The 12,023-nt window shown below is 45.4% G+C and overlaps 1 non-coding gene across 1 annotated transcript; it reads left to right on the plus strand.

Moving 5' to 3' along the window:
• Positions 1-11,808: 11,808 nt before the first annotated feature.
• On the plus strand, positions 11,809-11,890 carry Trnan-guu (transfer RNA asparagine (anticodon GUU)). The gene has a single exon. It is a non-coding gene; the product is annotated as a tRNA-Asn (tRNA).
• Positions 11,891-12,023: the final 133 nt, after the last annotated feature.

Raw genomic sequence — 12,023 nt, forward strand, 5'->3', positions numbered from 1 at the left:
ACCTTCATATATAACTGTGTGTGACTATCGAGCTGTCGTTATATATGACGGACAACCCCGAACTTGCGCTCTCTGTAATTCGACTGAGCACATTAGGAATGAGTGCACTAAGCGGCGTGTTCCACAGCTGCCGGCTGCAGACACTGCACTTTCAGGCCCGGCGGTTAGTCTCAAGTTAACCTACGCGGCCGCTGCATACACTCGCGACCCCGTAGTACCGGCCCCCTCAGGGCATGGGGAAGCTCCCTCTGCACACGCGATACCCGAGGATAACTTAGTACCGAGTCTCGGTGCAGCTGTTCGGGAAACGGACGAGCGGCCCTCACTTGCTGCAACAAGTGAGATCTCCATTACGACTGAACGTCTGTCAGGTGTGCAGCAGGAAGTACTGCACACCGCAGAAATTGACATCGCACGGCATTCTTCGACTTTCCAACCTGGGGGTTCGCCGGCTTCAGATCAGTCAGAAAAGGATACTGCAGGTCCACCAGTCCTAAATCCAGAGGCAACTGAAGGGCCAACGGAGGCAACGTCGGATGGAGGAGACGTGGGAAAAGCAAATGCGACAGGCCACCACTGTGTGCAGGAAGCAGATTCTGGCAAACCACCTAACGTTAGCGATGCGCTGGTGACGGATCCAAACACAGGGCCTACAAACGACACTGACAACAGAAATTTCGATAAACAGAAGGGACAGAAGTCGTCAGAGGATTCCCCCACAACCTCAGCGGGCAAATCTCCAGAGTCGTCTCCTGTGAAATCCCCGAGGAGAAGAAGAAACTCCAAGAAACGGAGATTGGCTCATGAAGCTGCCGAGAGTTTGGCTCCTGCTTTACGAGACAAGCTCCGGTCCATACAGGGGAAAGACAGGGTGTTGGAAGATTCTGCTCCGGCAAGTGCCAACGAGGGCCCTACAGAACACGGCAGTCTTATGCAGTCTGAAAACGGCCGCCAACCATCCCCTAACGAGATCAACACTACGACTGCAGATATCGTACACGCACCCGCGCTCGATCGCAGTACTTTAGGGACCAAATTGGACTGGGCAGAAGACGGAGAAGATTGTACTGATGAAGATATGGAAACAACTTCCCTAAAAGACGAAGACAACTTTTATTAACGGAGTGGGCTTCCCGAATGTTATGTGTCATAAGAAGGAAAAATACGAACGACGACAGGGCGGGAGTATTTATTGATCCTTAGTACAACATCAGCTCGAATTACTCATATATCAGTCTGAAACAAACGTATCACGTGACTACATTAAACATCAATAAAATACAGAATGAACTTAAAGTGGCTGCTCTTAGAGACTTTTTATATCAGTCTGACACAGATATTGCCTTCTTACAAGAAGTTCATGTTAGGGATCTGTATGTAGCTGGGTATAAACAAGTTTTAAATGTAGCTCCTGAGTGTCATTGTGGGACAGCGATCCTTGTCAGGGAAGGGATCGAACTGAAAGATGTATGTTTGTTGGATTCAGGGAGGGGCATTAGATGTACAATTTTTAATACAACTTTTATCAATATCTATGCTCCGTCGGGAAATAATGCTAGGTACGAGAGGGCTAGGTTTTTTAAAAGTGATATTTTACCTTTACTTAAAGACAACCCGAGGGAGGTTCTCATCGGCGGCGATTGGAACTGCGTTTTAAAGGAAAAGGACCAACGTCCAAATTTTAATAAATCCAGCGAACTTGATTGTCTAGTCCACCACATGAAATGGAAAGACGCGTGGGAAATAAAATATCCCACTGCGGTCCGATTTACCTATGTCAGTAGTCGGTCGCAAAGCCGCGTTGATAGAATCTATGTTTCCTCGAATTTAGAAGAGAAAGTTACAGCAATTGAAGTCATACCCACTACTTTCTCCGACCACCTAGGCGTAAGATGCAGTGTGCAATTACTGAAGCAGAAGACGTACTGGGGTAGGCCTCTGTGGAAATTAAACATCACCATGTTGGCAGAGAACTCTCTCGCAGATCTCATAGCAGCGACTTGGCAGGCCTGTCTGAGGCAGCGTTATAAATATAGAACTAATATAGAGTGGTGGATCTCTGTTGCCAAGAAAAAATTACGAGCTACTCTGATAGAGTACAGTAAAGATCGAGCGAGGTGGGTCCGCCATACAATGGAATTCCACTATGCTTGCTTACGCGACCTCTACGAGCAGCCGATGACTCAAGACATTTTCCTACAAATTAACAGAACCAAAGCAAAGCTCCTAGCTCTCAAGAGGTCACAGTTAGAGGGTTTAAAAATCAAATCACACACACCGACTGTTGTCGAAGAGGAAATTACCTCAATATATCACCTAATCCGCCATGCACAACAAAGGAGAAGGAATTTTATTGAGTACCTCCGAGCTGAGGACACGAGCGTCCTGACAGATCAAAAAGCCATTATGAATGAGGTTTTTCGATTTTATGATACCCTTTATGGTGAACGGTCGATTGACGAACCGGTAGTGAGAGACTTCTTATCGACATCAAGCATTGAGAACACAATAACGGAAGAGGATAACCTCTCTATTAGAACGGCAATAACCGAAGAGGACGTATTCGACTTATTGAAGTCGTCACCTTCTCAGAAATCTCCGGGCCCTGACGGACTACCTTTAGAGTTTTATAGAACTTACTGGCATATAATAGGTCACACTTTCACTGCCATTGTAAATGAAGTCTTGCATGGAGAGGTCGTCCCGCCGGAATTTAAACAGTGTATCACGGTGCTTCTTCCGAAAGGTAGGCACACAGAAATAAAGGATATCGGTAAAATGAGACCTATCACCTTAATGAATTCTGACTACAAAATAATAGCGCGGGTCTTCAAAGAGAGATTACGGCCGGTCTTCGACAAGGCCATTGGGTGTCATCAGACCTGTCTTCCTGGACGCAGCATGTTCAAGACTGTCAGTGAATATAGGGACATAGTCGCCATCTTTTCTAACACCACTGAACCAGGCGGTCTTGCTTTTATAGACTTCGCCAAGGCTTTTGATAGGGTCAACCATCGATACCTTTTTCAAACCTTGACGTATATGGGATTAACTGCTCCGAATGTGAATATTTTCGCTAACATTTTAACAGGTATCCACACCAAGATATGCCTGAATGTACACTACACTAAGGATATTTTGATCAGAAATGGAGTCCCCCAGGGGAGTCCATTATCCATGATGTTGTATGTTGTCGCGCTGGAACCTCTTTTGAAACGTTTAACTGCTGCTTTAGGTGGTATCGCCGTCTCTGGTACGAAGAAAGTTACCAATGCTTACGCTGACGACGTTGGTGTGATAATAAGAAGCAATGCAGACATAATACGTTTAACAGAAAATTTGCAGCTTTACTGCAACGCAACGGGTGCAGTAGTTAATGAGGCGAAGAGTGCTTTTTTACCTCTTAACGGTCTCACGGAAGCTCCGATTGCTTGGGCGAAATGTGTCGACCATCATACAGCCCTGGGTGTCACCTTTTATAGTTGTCCCCGTCGCACGATTGCATCCAACTGGAAAACTATGTTGGACAGGATTCGAGGTGCTCTCATGTTACATCATATGAGAGAGCTCAACATAAAGCAAAAAACTAAACTTGTAAATATTTCTGTTCTCTCTAAGGCTATGTATGTGGGACAAATTTTACCCATCCCTAAACAAATAGCAAAAGCTATTATGTCGACAGTCTGTCGCTACATTTGGCAAGGAGAAATTTTTAGAGTAGCTGCTGCAATGATTACCTTAAAACCGGACGAAGGAGGACTTGATGTAATGGATATCCAGACGAAAACTACTGCTCTGTTTATAAAGCGATCCCTGCACCTCATTGAGGACCACCCGACCAGTGTAACGTCACAATTGTTCAAATTTTTTCGACCTGCCAGTTTGGAGCCACCTGTCAATATTAGCACGATCAATTATAAATTGAAACATATTAGATTTTACTATTTGGAGATCAGCTACATGAAATCTGTTTTACAAGACATACATCAACGGAACTGCCGCTCCATGGTCGATCGTTTACGATCAAAAGCTACCCAACATAAGCAGGAGACCAAGTTTCCACATCGCAACTGGAAACACATTTGGAGAAATCTCCATAATAAATTCCTTCCTACAGACGTCCAAGTGGCATGGTATAGGGTAGTAAATGATATTGTTAGTACCAATGCGAAATTATATTCCATCGGACTTTGTGACACAAATAAATGTCTACAATGTTCTGCACCTGATACTTTATCTCATCGGTTCCTTTGTAAACGATATAGAGACATATGGAACGACCTTCGGAAACAGATTTGTTTCATTAAGCGAACTGATGGTCGAGAAATTACATTGGATGCTATATTTTTCCCGGATGAGATTCTCTTTCCTCCACAAAAAAACAATGCAGTACTATGGCTCCTGGGACATTTTATCTACTACGTTGTCAATAAACAAGGACTTGACAATATTTCGGAATTTACGGAATTTATACGGGGACAATATTACAAAGTGTATCGTAAAAAGGATCACAAAAAGAATTTCGGCAATATGTTGAACATTCTTTTCGAGAGACATGGAGTGGGATAACTGAGTACAGATCCGCGATCAACTTGGAAGAGTGCTAAAGTAGGGGATCGCTGTTGAGGGCGACGTACGGTGGGGACTTCGAGGGCCCCGAGGCCGCTACGGTAGCCGAGAAGGCCTCAACAGAACCCTGAAAACGCTCCACTTCCAAGTGTCGCATCAGGTGGAAGCATGCACGCACTTACTGGTTTTGAAACTCGCCGGACATTAAAAATTTTTGTATATCTATGTACGTATATATATATTTATTATTTTCTTTTCCGTGGGAGGCATTTCTTTAGTTCCAAAAGGGACCACGCCTACAGTGGCCCAGGATTAAGTGGAAACGTACCAGAAGACTTGTACGTCCATTACCCCAATTTTATTATTTTACCATGTTTGCAGGAAAACACATTTTGGTTTACTAATTTAACGAAGTAAAAGAAAGACTACAGCGGAGAAGCTAGCCGAAGAAGGCAGAAAAGGTGAGCGTAAGGATGGGCTGTATGGGGAGAATGGAGGCCCAAAAAAAAAAAAAAAAAAAAAAAAAGTGGTTAAGGCGTTGGACTGCTAATCCAATGTGCTCTGCACGCGTGGGTTCGAATCCCATCCTCGTCGAAGAATTTTACGTAAAGCACGCGTTTGCGGTCACTCCTTCTCCATGCGAAACGCCACTCAGTAGTAACAACGAAGCGTGTACGTGGCAGATAGCGTGTGTATGAAATACGAGACAAAACTGCCTACCAGATGAAAGCGCACAACATTCCATAGCGTATGCCCTTCGAATTATACATCATGTCGAGATCTATAAACCAATCAAATTTCGGCTCCAGCAAAGAGTATGTTGGTATTTGCGAACGACGAGTTCTTATTTATATTTAAGTGCATACCTGTCGCAGTCATTTTAACGTATCGAGCCTATAATAATCCATCTGTAACACATCCGTCGCTAGTGGCCGCCCAAACACCAAGCTCCATCCAAACAGCAGGACAATCTCGGGCTAGGACGAACGAGCTGTACGTTTCGTTGCAGCAACTCGTGGAAAAGAATGCCCAGCACATTTCTCATTTTCATTAGACGACACTGCATGTCGATACAATACTTATTCCTGCAGTAAATAAGTGGGCCGGTGATTTTGCCCCGATCGGATATCGACGTGGACGGATGCTGTCATTAAATGATTCGCGAGTGGGAGCTTGGTCGGCTGCACTGCAGCTGGGCATTAGACGCAGACACCGGCCCAGTACGGTGCTTTGAATGCGTTTTCGAATCGACAGATGTTATCTTTCCGCAAGCACTCGCCAAACACACAGATGTAGTTCCAGCAGACGAGGTGGCAGTTCCGCTTGAGACGCGACAGCGATCGGACGTTCTGCGAATTCGATCCGCTGTTTCCCTCGGGTTGTGACTATTTATTTTCTGTGTGTGTCGTTCCTTTGTCTTCTTTTCTTCGTTGTTTCGTCGCCTTAGTGTTTGTTTTGTGTCTTGTGTTGTATTGCGGCTTTTGCCGCATTAATTAAGTGTTATGGCTTCCCGGTTGTTTCCGCGGAAGTGTACTCTGAGTTTTCAGTTTAACAAGGCCACCAGGAACGTTCAACCAACTTCGTTGGAATTTCACGAAAGGATTGTGGATACGATTGGCATTACATCGGGCCAGGTACATACGGCGTATTTTGATACAGAACTTTACTGTTTTTTTGTGATATTGTTGAACCCGGTTTTGCTAGGTAAGATTTTACTTAAACATGGTGAGCAAGTGTCGTTTCGTCATAGAGATGGTTCTGTTAGCAGTGTTACTGTTTCAAATGCTGAAATTACGTATACTACAGTTCGGGTGTATAATTTACCCCCTGAAGTTGAAAACAGTTATCTCAAGGAAGATTTGCTTGGTTATGGTACCGTTCGGTCAATTCGAAATGAACGTTGGTCTGCACAACATAAGCTGCAATGTTATAATGGTGTCAGATCGGTTGAAATGCATATTAAGACGATTATACCGTCCCATCTGGTTGTATGTGGTTATCGTGTTCATCTTACTTATGAGGGGCAAGTTGGTACGTGTTTTCTATGTAATGAAAATGGTCATGTTCGTGCTAATTGCCCTATGCGGGTGTTTGTGCTTAAAAATGGGCTAGCACAACGCCGCAAATTAACGGTTGCCGATCTTGTGCCAGCAGCTTCCTCCACTGTTTCCTGTCATCCTCCTGCAGTAGATTCTTCACAACGGGTGACACCCTCCTCTGATGCAGGTTTTCCCCCGTTACCCACTCGCCCAGATGTATCGGCTGCTCCTACACCGATCCCGTCTGTTTCCAATAACAAACGCCGTCCTGCTAGTGATACCGGTAGCACTGATGACGAAGCTGCTGTTTCGCAACCGGTTTGCGAATCTGACGAGAGAATTCCGGAATCTCCCATGCCTGTTTCGGATTCTGTTTCGGATTCTGTTCCCGCTGTCTCTCCTGCTTTGCCTGATGACGTCAAACTTGCTGCCCCGCCGTCGGCGCAAGAGCCACAACATTCGGTCGAGGTGGTGTTGACATCCCCCCCGACATAGGCATCACAACATGTTGACGACACTTCGGTGCAGCCAGCTGTTTGTCGGAAAATCGCTCCTAGAACTGCGCGCTCCGCTTCAGCGGATTCCAAACCTATCTCTCCACCTCCTACACTTCCAATACCTACACCTTCTGATGCCGGTGCCGATGTTCCTGATGCAGTTTTCCCCTTGCTGGCTCCTTCTTCTGATTCCTCTCGCCCTGCTAATCCGTCGGATGCCTTGGTTGACGTGCCTGATCTCGAACCCCCCACTCCACCTGCTCTTGAATCTGGTGTGCATCAGATACGTCGTCGGGTGAAAGTGCCCCCCAATCTTCACGCGGTGCGGAAAAAACACAAGCATGCAAAGGATGACTCTGATTCCGTTGATTCCGGGCAATCACCCTCTGCCATGTCTGATGTTGATGATATGGATGTAGTTGCGTCTAGTGTGGTGTAATTAGGGTTCATTTTCCCTTTTTTGGTTGATGTTGCAGGCGTACACGTTTATTACCTTAAATATAAATGGCATTCAATCTGTTCTGAAGTTAGCGTCTCTGCAGCAGTTTATTTATGACTCTGCAGCTGATGTTGTTTTCCTGCAGGAAGTCTCCGTTGCACACCTGTTTGTTCCTGGCTTTCGCGCTATTATAAATTTTGCGCCTGAGTTTTCCACCGGTACTGCCTTACTAATTCGTGACGGTATCCCCGTTACCGAAATTGAGCTTTTAGACTCGGGAAGGGGTATTGGTTGTCGGTTATTTGACACAACCTTGGTTAATATTTACGCCCCCTCTGGTTCCAGAAAACGGCAGGAAAGGTCTCGTTTTTATAAGAGGATCTGATTTATCTATTACGCAAAAATCCTGCGAATTTGATATTGGGGGGTGATTTTAATTGTGTATTACAAGCTAAAGATCAATCCCCTCATTTTAATTATTGTTTCGAGTTACATTCTCTTGTATGTCAACTACGACTACGCGATGCGTGGGAGGTTAAACGCCCCACTTTAGTTAAATTTACATTTTTTACTGCCACCTCAAGTAGTCGACTTGACCGATTGTATATTTCTGATCCCCTTAGTGATTCTGTTTTAAAATGTCGATGTTATTCCAGCCAGTTTTACGGATCATTGTGCCCTTGCGGTTATAATTAATTTGGAGCGTCAGCCTCTTAAACTTTATAGGCCGCTGTGGAAATTAAATGTCTCCTTGCTCGATGAATCTGACATCGAACCTCTAATACAGACGGCGTAGGACATGTGTTTACGTTCTCTGCGATACTATCCGTCTAAGCTTCACTGGTGGATCCACTGTGCGAAGCCAAAACTGCGTCGCACTTTAATGTCCTACAGTTATAATAGAGCGCGAGATCTGAAACTGACTTTTGAGTATTATTATTCGGTGCTTCGCGAACTTTATGATCCTTCTCGAATGACATGTGCCCACCTTTCTGAGATTCGGAAAATTAAAGCCAAGCTCCTTAGTATTAAACGACTTCAGATGGAAGGATTGAAGATTAAATCTAAACCACCGTCCACCTTAGCACAGGAAATGACTTCTATGTATCATCTGTTTCGTCACCAAAAGAACCGTCGACGAGTATTGATTGACGGCCTTATGGCAGCTGATGGTCGTCGGCTTACCTTACAGAATCAAATAACCCATGAACTTACTTGCTACTATGAGACTTTATATGCTGTGGCTGATTCTGATCCGGTTGATGATGACGACATTTTAACTGCTATCCCATCAGTTTTAACAGAGGCCCATAATACGGAATTTTTAGCTCCTTTTACTGCAGACGAAATTTCAGCTTTCATTGCTTGTTCACCATCTCACAAATCTCCTGGTCCGGATGGCCTTCCTAAGGAGTTTTTTGTTCGCTTTTGGACTATTATAGGGCCTGTTTTTACGGATATAGTAAATGAAATTTTGAATGGTGACACAATTCCAGCCGATTTCAAGAGACGTACGGTTGTCCTGATACCAAAATCTGCTGGTTTGAAGACAGCTAGTGACTTTCGTCCTTTAACCCTTTTCAATTTTGATTATAAGACGGCTGCTAGGGCTGTTAATGCACGTCTATCCCTCTTACTTACACCTGTGATAACTCTTTGCCAAAGCTGCTTTCCGGGGCGCTCCATCTTGACGCCTCTGGCGGGGTATCGTGATATTGTGTCGATTGTCGCTGTCACCAATATTTCCTGTGCGCTTTTATTTGTTGATTTTAGTAAGGCTTTTGATCGTGTGTCCCATTCGTTTTTAGAGCTTCTGCTGCGCCGACTCGGTTTTAATGAAAAGGCGCTGCTGGTACTTAAGAATATGACGACTGGCATTTCTGCTAAGATTGATATTAATGGCCAGCTGACGAAGGTCATTGATATTAAACGTGGCGTCCCGCAAGGTAGCCCTTTATCCATGACCCTTTATGCTCTCTCCCTTCAACCACTCCTCACACGTCTCAACTCGACACTTCGTGGTCTTACGATCTCTGGGGTTACCCAGACAGCAACAGCTTATGCTGATGATTTGGTTGTTTTGCTTCGTTCCGCCGCAGAAGTGCCGCCGTTGAAAATGGAACTAGATAAATTTGCTGCGGCCTCAGGTTCTCGTCTCAACCCCCGTAAAAGCAAACTCCTGAATTTGCGGGGCTTTGAACATGTGGTTGTTCCGTGGGTTACGGCTGTTGAACACCATACACATTTAGGTATCTATCTTGAACGGTGTCCTCTTCGTATGGCTGCAAAAAATTGGCAAGTGGCCATTTCCAAGCTTCAAGCTGTTTTATTCGAACACTCATGCCGTTCGATACCGCTCCTGCAAAAAAAGCGTGTATTAGACACTTATGTTTTATGTAAAGTATATTACGTTGCTCAGTTGTTTCCGCTTCCCCGAATGCAGGGTGCAAAAATGGTCCAGCTTATTAACAGATATATTTGGCGGGGGCACATTTTTAAATTACGTTGTGATATTCTTACGAAGCCGCGTCTTGAGGGCGGCTTATCGTTAATGGCTCTGAGCACTAAGGGACTTAACATCTATGGTCATCAGTCCCCTAGAACTTAGAACTACTTAAACCTAACTAACCTAAGGACATCACACAACACCCAGCCATCACGAGGCAGAGAAAATCCCTGACCCCGCCGGGAATCGAACCCGGGAACCCGGGCGTGGGAAGCGAGAACGCTACCGCACGACCACGAGATGCGGGCGGCGGCTTATCGTTCACCGATGTCCGTGTCAAGGCTGCGGCCCTCTATGTTAAGCGCACCCTCCATCTTTTATTTTCTGAATCCCCGACTGTTACTTCGCGATTATTCCATGTCGTTCGTCCTGCGAGCTTGTCACCTCCTATTAACGTAGGACCTCTAAATGCGAAGCTACGGCATGTTCGGGATTTCTACATTGAGATTAGTTATCTGGATCTCCACTTACACCGTCGTCCTGTTTTTACTACGCGAACACTGCTTGACAAATGGCACAGGTCTTCTTCTTCCAACCCGATTGTTTTGCAATACCCCCGTTTTCAATGGCGTAACATATGGACGAATATTAGCTTACCCGTTCATTCAGCACCCGTTGCCTCCCTATGGTATAAGGCAGTTAATCAGCTGATTCCTACGAACGAACGACTGCATCGTATAGGTTTATGTGTCTCTCCGCTTTGTCACACGTGTGGTTGTGTTGATACACTCCCACACCGATTTAGCTGCGCCGACAATTGGCGTTGCTCACAAGGAGTTCGGAATCGGTATTTACAACTGATATTCTCTGCTGGCCGGACACGGTTTTTTATCCCCGGACAAAGAACAACACCATTATGTGGCTTCTTGGCCGTTACATTTTTGCAGTGGTTGATGGTGATGGTATTTCCGATTTTATTTCGTTTATTGGTTACATGCTTCATGAGTACTGGACGCAACAATCTTTCCCACATCTTAAGAGGGACTTTGGGAATATGCTTAGTATTGTTTTCGAAAAGCAGGGGATTGGTTAAGTTTCCATTTCTATTGCTCGCTCCTGCGCCAGATTCATTAATGGCACCGGTATAGGGGCATACTGCTCTCACTTCATGATAGGGAAGACATTCTCGCTTGCTCTTAGTTATTTTGCCTTCCTGCCAAGCTTTTACCTGTTTGGATAAACAACGCCTCGTAAGCCCCGTGTCCACGTATAGGTCTCATAAGACTCCAAACCAAGGACGCTTACTACGTGTTGGTGACACTGTGCTTCAGTGCAGGGAGGGGGAGACGTCATGGCCAGGCCTCGGGATTCGATCCCTGCCCAACGCGCCTCCACCGAGCTGCCCTGGGTCACAACAATAGAATTTAAACAAAAAGTGGTTACAAACAGACAATGGAAAAAAAAGTTGGTGGAAAGAAAAAAAAAACAAAATAAAGGGGGTATGATTCCTGCTTCGGGTGCAGGAGGCCCCGGGTTCAAATCCCGGACGAGCCCTTGCGTTTTGTGCAAACGTGTGGCAACTACCGTCATGCCGGCGGCTGTTCCGCGCATTTCCAGCCCTCCAGGTAAGCACAAAAACCAAGTAGCCGGTTCTGAAAGAGTTTCATGTATCATCTGAGCCCTGGTGGTGGGCCGTTTGAAATTGATTTAAATGGTCACAGTAGAGATTGTAGCAAGTGTCTTGTTGAGCGCGACGAAAAAGTGTTTCCGCCCGGAAACGAACCAGGGACCTTCTGCGTGTTAAAAAAAAAAAAAAGAAAAAAGGTGGCCGAGTGGTTAAGGCGTTGGATTGTTAATCCAATGTGCTCTGCACGCGTGGGTTCGAATCCCATCCTCGTCGAAGAATTTTACGTAAAGCACGCGTTTGCGGTCACTCCTTCTCCATGCGAAACGCCACTCAGTAGTAACAACGAAGCGTGTACGTGGCAGATAGCGTGTGTATGAAATACGAGACAAAACTGCCTACCAGATGA

This window comes from Schistocerca cancellata, chromosome 2, assembly GCF_023864275.1.
Source record: "Schistocerca cancellata isolate TAMUIC-IGC-003103 chromosome 2, iqSchCanc2.1, whole genome shotgun sequence".
In the NCBI taxonomy this organism is placed as follows: domain Eukaryota; kingdom Metazoa; phylum Arthropoda; class Insecta; order Orthoptera; family Acrididae; genus Schistocerca; species Schistocerca cancellata.